This window comes from Oncorhynchus clarkii, unplaced genomic scaffold (assembly GCF_045791955.1).
Source record: "Oncorhynchus clarkii lewisi isolate Uvic-CL-2024 unplaced genomic scaffold, UVic_Ocla_1.0 unplaced_contig_2020_pilon_pilon, whole genome shotgun sequence".
Lineage (NCBI taxonomy): Eukaryota > Metazoa > Chordata > Actinopteri > Salmoniformes > Salmonidae > Oncorhynchus > Oncorhynchus clarkii.
This window is the reverse complement of record NW_027261016.1, coordinates 1,772-9,506: the sequence shown is the minus strand read 5'-3', so window position 1 is coordinate 9,506 and position 7,735 is coordinate 1,772. Positions and strand designations below refer to the sequence as shown.

The window sequence follows — 7,735 nt, the reverse complement described above, 5'->3', positions numbered from 1 at the left end:
AATGGAACCCTGAAACCGCCGGACCCCCGGGGGTCTCGACAGACCTCAGCGGGTGGGTTGGCAAAAGCCAGCTCCTCTCTCCCTCCACCCCCACTCACTCACTCACTCAACCACCCACCCACCCACCCACCCACCGTTTCCCTGGCGACAGGCAGGTGTTTTTTTGGAAAAAGTCGCTAATGCGTCTTTAAGTCACTATCCTGGCCCATCTCTGTCAATTTCTCTTGAAACAAGATTACCGGGCTCTGCAAGAAGCAAAGCCGCTCCAAAAATACGTTGAACTCGTAAGTGTTCCTCTCCACGGAAGTCTTTAGTAAAAGGCGAAAGGCTTGTGCGTAATGAAGAGAAACCAGAGTCATATGGAAGTCAAGAGGTCGGGGCCCGAGACACACTCTGTGCACTCTAGGCAGGGTTCCCGCGGGTGCTCCCGGAACCCACTCTTCCAAGTTTTCGAGGGCTGTCTGTGGATAAAAAGAAGGTCACAGACACAGAGGCACAGAGAGACAGAGAGAGAGAGAGAGAGAGAGAGAGAGAGAGAGAGAGAGAGAGAGAGAGAGAGAGAGAGAGAGAGAGAGAGAGAGAGAGAGAGAGAAACACACACACACACACACACACACACAATCCTGGCCCCAATTTTTTTTTATTTTTTTTTTTTAAGTAAAATGGCGGGAAACGGGGGACCCCTTTGAAGGGCGCTTCGCCTTTCTAAGAGTTTGAATGTTTCTTTCCTTCTCTTCTTCTTCTGCTAGCTAGCCAGCCAGCCAGCCAGCCAGCCAGCCAGCCAGCCAGCCAGCCAGCCAGCCAGCCAACTATTTACATACCTTTGTGAATTTGTATTTTTCCTTGACAACGTGAGAAAAGTGTTGCACCGTTCCCGGAGGTACTGCAATACCGGGTCGATGCGTGGAGCGGACGGAGCAAGCCCCATTTCCGACTCCCTGTTCGAAAAATCCATTTAATATGTAGTCCCCCGATGGGGGACGTATCAGATATTAAACTGATAAGAACAGATTTTTTTTTTTTTTAGAAAAATAATTTATTACCATCTATGCCATTCATACTTTACAAAATCATATTTACAAAAACACCAAACAAAAACAAACCTCAGGGGAGCATCATCCCTCCCCGTCATTCCTAACCTCTACCTTTCCCTATCTCTCCGCTCCTAATCTATCCCCTTATAAATCTCAATCTAACACCCCCAGCCCTAAACCCCCTTTCCATCTCTCCCGTGCCGCATGTTTCCCCCACTTCCTCTCCTCCCTCTTCATCCTACCTCTTAAATCTCCTTCCACCCTCCTAAATATCCCTTCCACCCCCCAATCTCTCCCTGTCTTTACCAAATTCTGCCTGGCTTCCCACAGCCCCCGTTTAAAGAGGCTTATGAGAAGCCAGAGCAGAAATCTATCCCTATCTGTACCCCTCGCTCTCCCTACACCTCTCTCTAACCTAGCCCATGTAACCACAAAATCCCCTCTTACCAAAACTATCAACACCCGTGCCCTCGCCCATACCACTCCGGCAAAGGCACAGTCCCAAAAAGCATGGCGCACAGTCTCCTCCCTGCCACAAGCAGCCCTTGGGCAGGTGGGGGATCGCGCCAAGCTATGCCGGTACATGGTGGACCGTACCGGCAGACACTTGTGGAGGCTCAACCAATTCAGGTCCTTGAGCCTGTTGTCCAGGCCCTGCGCCTGCACTCCCTCCCAGACCACTGACGAAATGCCCGCTACAGGCGCAGGACTCCCTGCCTGCCTGACCTCTTCGTACAGGTGCCTGTGGTCTAAACCTACTCGGGCAACTTCAACCTCGGGGTGCGCACGCAACCACTTGGCCGCATGGCCAAAGTGCCACGGCAGCTGTTCCGCCCGAGGACCCGTGTTAGACCACACCATTACGCTTCTCGCTTGGTAGGAGAAGAACACCCGCAGGAGGTAACCGGACGGGTGTATCACCGGATGAGCCAGTTCTGTCAACACAAAAGACACAAAAATTGTGTCCAGCTTGAGGGGGATGTTAGGTACCCCCCTACCTCCCTCCCCGATGGGACAGAGCATGCGTGCCCTGGCGACCCACTCGTACCTGCCACCCCACATGAACTGAAACACGAGCCTCACTAGAGGCCTCCTCAGACAAGCCGGCAATGGGTAGATGTATGCCAAATACAATAGAGATGGCAATACATCCACCTTTAGGACCAGGACCTTACCTATAAAAGACAAAGACCTAGCCTTCCACATTGCTAGCTTCCTCTGTACCACTGCGATCCTCATGTTCCAGTTCAGCGTCGCTGAGCCAGAGGTCTCAAAATGGACCCCGAGAATCCTCAGGGCCCCCTCACAGAGAGATAACCCCCCGGGCACATCCGTTCTACCGCGCCATCTTCCGAAAAACTTAACGGAAGACTTTGCATGGTTCAGAACCGCCCCCGACGCTCGGGTGAAATCCCCAATGATGGCAAGGGACCTTGTCAGGCACGAGTCCTTGCATAGGAGCAAGGAAGTGTCGTCGGCGTACTGCGTCATCTTAACACGCAGCCCACCGCTTCCAGGGATCAACAAGCCCTCCACCCCTGTGTCTGCCCTAATGGCAGCCCCCAGAGGCTCCATGTACAGAACGAAGAGGAGTGCCGAGAGCGGGCACCCCTGCCTGACCCCAGACGAGAGGTCAAAAACGTCACCCAAGTGACCGTTTACGCTAACTCGACACCCCGCTCCGACATATAATGTACGGATCCATCCTATATACTTCTCCCCAAACCCTAATCTACCTAATACCCTGAATAGAAAGGATCTATTCACGCGATCAAAGGCTTTCGCCTGATCAAGCGCTGCTACCATTAAAGGCAGACCTCTATCTTCAACCCAGGCGATGGAGTCCCTGATCAACTGAAGGTTCCATCTAATTGAGCGTCCCTCTACCCCGCACGTCTGATCCTCATGGACGACGTAGGGAAGTGCTGTGCGCAACCGGTCCGCTAAGACCTTTGCAAGCAACTTGTAGTCTACACACAGCATGGTCAATGGCCGCCAGTTGCCAAGGTCGGTTGCGTCCCCCTTCTTGTAAAGAAGTGACAGCACACCGACTACCATTGAACCCCCCGGGACACCCGTCTCGAGGATGGCCTTCAAGACTTCGAGTACCACCGGTCCAAGTATACCCCAAAACTTGAGGTAAAACTCCGCCGGCAGCCCATCCATCCCAGGCACCTTCCCTTTTCCCATCCTCCTAAGAGCGCTCTCAACCTCTTCTAGTGAGATCTGGGCCTCCATCACGTCTCTAATGTCCTCCGGCAACCGCCGGGACAAGTGTTCTAAAAACACATTTCCCTGCTCTACATCTATTTCCCTTTCCTTAAATAAACCTTGGAAATGATCAGTTGTCACCCTGACCATCTCCTCTGGTTTACTTACTACACTACCATCTTCTTTTCTAACTCCATGCATTACCTTCCTACTCTGCCTTGCCCTAACCGACTTAAAGAACATAGCGGAACAAGTCTCATTATGTTCTAAAAAGCCACTATGTGCACGCTCCAGGAAAGCTCGAGCCTTCAGCTCCTGCAGCTCCCTGAGCTGCGCCTTCAGGGCTGTGGATTTCTCCCAGTCAATCGAACCACCGAGGTTGCCTGCCTCGTACTCAAGTTCGAGCAACCTTTGGATATGATCCACCTCCCTCCTTTCCTCCCTTTTCTTCCTCTTACCATATCCTATAATAAAGGCCCTAATCCTTACCTTTACTATATCCCACCACTCCAACACCCCCTCACACATGGGCCGGAGGCCTTCAAGCCTCCGAAACACCCCTGTGACAGCATTAACAAAACCCTGCTCATCCAGTAAATCCCGATCTAGTTTCCAGTACCCCCTACCGAAGAGGCAGACTGGCGACCCCACCTGCAGGAGCACCCCGTCATGGTCCGAAAAGAAGACAGGCAACAGCCGCCCAGACAACCGACCCAAAGACCTAGATACAAAAATATAGTCGAGCCTCCGCGCAACCCCCCTGGAGTTGCGCCATGTGGGACCGACCATTGCCGGAGTAGTGTGCAGGCCACCATCGACCAGGCCATGGCAAGCCATTAGCCCGGTGATGGCGCCTGCACTACTGTCTCCCCCTATCCCCAAATCTATATTAAAATCACCTCCTATCACTAAGTGCCTATTTGTGACACACAGGGGCGCCAGACAGTCCACCATCTCCCTCCTGTCTGCCGCCACCTGTGGCCCGTACACCCCAAATAACCTATATCTAATATCCCTATATGTGATATCTACACCCAAAACTCTCCCCTGTACTACGACAAAAGTGCTCTCTACAATAACCTCCCTATTCCCAAACAATATCCCTACCCCCGTTGAGTGCACCCCTCCTATGCCCCACAACGAAAAACCCTTATCCCACTCTCTCCTAAACCTTTTGACATCCCCTCCATCCCTCAGGTGAACCTCCTGCAAAAAACAAACATCAAAACCCACCCCCTCTAAAAAACTAAAAACCGCCCTCCTCTTAACAAAGTCCCTTATACCCCTTACGTTTAAACTAAACAAAATTAACATAAGATTATCTTATAAACAAACCACAAAATAATTTCACTTTTTCAGAAATAAAACCCAAAACAACCACAAACAACAGGAGGCTCACCTGATGCTCCCCTGGTCCATCACATCCGGTAGGGACGTCTTCCCCTCATCTGACGTCCCCCCGTCCTCCTCCATTACTCCAACCCAGGATGCAGGTATGGTGTTAGGCCGAGTTCCCTGCATCCTGGGTTCCCCACCAACACCCTCCATTCCTTCCTCCCTGAAAACTGCTGGGCCGAGACTAGGGGACCCCACCTCCTCAAAGAGGAGTTGAGAGCCCCCAGTCAAAACGTCCCGAACAGCCTCCAGGGATTCACCTTCCACCAATTGCTGCGGGGCTGCGGAAAAAAGAGAGGATAAATGCATCTTTCCCTCCCCCATCCCTCGCTTGGCTCCCCCCCCCCCTCCTTCCCCAACCCCCTCCTTCTCCCTGCCTGGCCCCTTCCTTTTCCCTTTCTTTTTTGGTGTAGGAGGTAGCGGGGAGACGCCACCCCTCTTCCCCGCTAACTCCTCCACCATTTCCCTCATCTCCTCTACAAGGAAACTAGACATGCTGTCCCCCCACTCACCCACACCACTCACACCCCCTCCCCCCTCCTCCCCTCCCTCCGGTCCTTCATGTCCTGTTGCCCCCTCCTTCTCAGCCCCCTCTTCCTCCGTTGTTTCCCTCTCCAGTCCTTCCACTCCATTGCCTTCATCCGTCTCCTTTCTCCCCTCTTCTCCAGCCGCTGCGTCCTCCTGAGCAGCTGTTCTTTCTGGACCCTTGCTATTGTACGGGCCTCCTCCTCTTTCCCCATCCCCCGCTCTCGTTCCCCCTCCAGCTGCAGACGCGTATGACCTCTGGCGAGCTGGGCAATCCCGCCACAGGTGTGCTGATGAGCCACACCCGTGGCACACCTTGGGCTCGCCACATCCCCTGGCCTCGTGCTCACCCGACCCGCAGATCCTGCACTTTCTGATGTCTTCGCACGAGGCCATGGTATGTCCGTAGGCCATACAACGCCTGCAGAACGGAGGCTGACGGGCATAATACAAGGTCCCCCGGTCAGCCCCCAGGGAGAACATTGCGGGGGGATGGAGGTAGCCACCCAGGCCCTTGGGGTCTTCTTTGAGGAGAGCTTGGAAACTTCTCCTCCCATTCCATATGCCGAGAGAGTCCCTGAGGAGCCTTGCTGAGGAGATATTCTCCATATACCTCCCCAGGTAGGCCCTCACATCGTCATCCTTTACATGGGGGTTATACATATTCACAGTCACCACCCTGAAATTGTTTTTAGCAAGGCTGGTGACTGCATAATATCCCATCGGCTTTGCACCTTCCACGTCCTTTACCCTCTTCATTACCTCTTCGTGTTTCTCCTCCGTGTAGAGGGTCACATCAAAAGTGCCCTCCACCTGGTTCCCTTGAAGACAAAAAACATCCTTCACAGCAAGCTTCAGGACTCCCATCAAAATAGTCCTCCCGAAACTCTCTCGCCCAAATGGCTCCAATTCCTTCTCCTTCCAAACAAATCTTATAGAGTTCGCTTGCCCAATTCCGGGAACCATCCTGCTGGTTGGATTTCTTGCCATCTTCCTGGAAAATGGCGTGATCAGAGAAAACCAAAACAAAAATAACCAGCTCTCTTCAAAAAAGAGACCGTTGAATAGATGTTTGTCTTGAAAAAACTGAGAAAAATTAATTTATAACCCAGTTCAACAAAAAAACCTTTACCGCCCTCCTGGTACGACCTTCTGGCTAAGCGAGCTGTGGGACACCTCGGTGTCAAGCTTGATCTTAGCCAAAAGGCCGAGAAGCGATAACCCACAAATGGAACCCTGAAACCGCCGGACCCCCGGGGGTCTCGACAGACCTCAGCGGGTGGGTTGGCAAAAGCCAGCTCCTCTCTCCCTCCACCCCCACTCACTCACTCACTCAACCACCCACCCACCCACCCACCCACCCACCGTTTCCCTGGCGACAGGCAGGTGTTTTTTTGGAAAAAGTCGCTAATGCGTCTTTAAGTCACTATCCTGGCCCATCTCTGTCAATTTCTCTTGAAACAAGATTACCGGGCTCTGCAAGAAGCAAAGCCGCTCCAAAAATACGTTGAACTCGTAAGTGTTCCTCTCCACGGAAGTCTTTATTAAAAGGCGAAAGGCTTGTGCGTAATGAAGAGAAACCAGAGTCATATGGAAGTCAAGAGGTCGGGGCCCGAGACACACTCTGTGCACTCTAGGCAGGGTTCCCGCGGGTGCTCCCGGAACCCACTCTTCCAAGTTTTCGAGGGCTGTCTGTGGATAAAAAGAAGGTCACAGACACAGAGACACAGAGACACAGCGACAGAGAGAGAGAGAGAGAGAGAGAGAGAGAGAGAGAGAGAGAGAGAGAGAGAACACACACACACACACACACACACACACACAATCCTGGCCCCAATTTTTTTTTAATTTTTTTTTTTAAGTAAAATGGCGGGAAACGGGGGACCCCTTTGAAGGGCGCTTCGCCTTTCTAAGAGTTTGAATGTTTCTTTCCTTCTCTTCTTCTTCTGCTAGCCAGCCAGCCAGCCAGCCAGCCAGCCAGCCAGCCAGCTATTTACATACCTTTGTGAATTTGTATTTTTCCTTGACAACGTGAGAAAAGTGTTGCACCGTTCCCGGAGGTACTGCAATACCGGGTCGATGCGTGGAGCGGACGGAGCAAGCCCCATTTCCGACTCCCTGTTCGAAAAATCCATTTAATATGTAGTCCCCCGATGGGGGACGTATCAGATATTAAACTGATAAGAACAGATTTTTTACAAAATATATATTTATTACTTTTCAAAAACCAAACAATAATCATCCATAATTCCATCGACTTAAATATCTACTATCAACAAATACAGCTAATCATTTCAAATCCAATAAACTATAACAAAATCCAAAACCCAAAATCCAACAACCTACCGTATACTCCACCTATATTGCAACAAATACTCACCCAGTGCTCCCCTTCTCCATCCCGGCTGCCTGTGAACCCACCTCCACTCCTAAATCCACTAAAACACCCCCCTCAACCACCATCTCCCCTCCACTGAACACAGCAACAACACCCGGCACATTCCCCCCACTCAAATCCATCGCCCCCTCCTCTGGACTCCTGACCGGGGATGTCACACCCCCAAATAAAA

The 7,735-nt window shown here is 51.8% G+C and overlaps 2 non-coding genes and 2 pseudogenes across 2 annotated transcripts; all 4 read right to left on the bottom strand.

The window, feature by feature from the left end:
• Nucleotides 1-241: 241 nt before the first annotated feature.
• Nucleotides 242-358, bottom strand: LOC139403233 (U5 spliceosomal RNA). Its single transcript, XR_011633308.1, has one exon. It is a non-coding gene; the product is annotated as a U5 spliceosomal RNA (small nuclear RNA).
• Nucleotides 359-858: 500 nt separating this feature from the next.
• Nucleotides 859-1,036, bottom strand: LOC139403340 (U2 spliceosomal RNA; annotated as a pseudogene).
• A 5,601-nt stretch (nt 1,037-6,637) lies between these two features.
• Nucleotides 6,638-6,754, bottom strand: LOC139403305 (U5 spliceosomal RNA). Its single transcript, XR_011633377.1, has one exon. It is a non-coding gene; the product is annotated as a U5 spliceosomal RNA (small nuclear RNA).
• A 449-nt stretch (nt 6,755-7,203) lies between these two features.
• On the bottom strand, nt 7,204-7,379 carry LOC139403228 (U2 spliceosomal RNA; annotated as a pseudogene).
• Between the last annotated feature and the right edge of the window lie 356 nt (nt 7,380-7,735).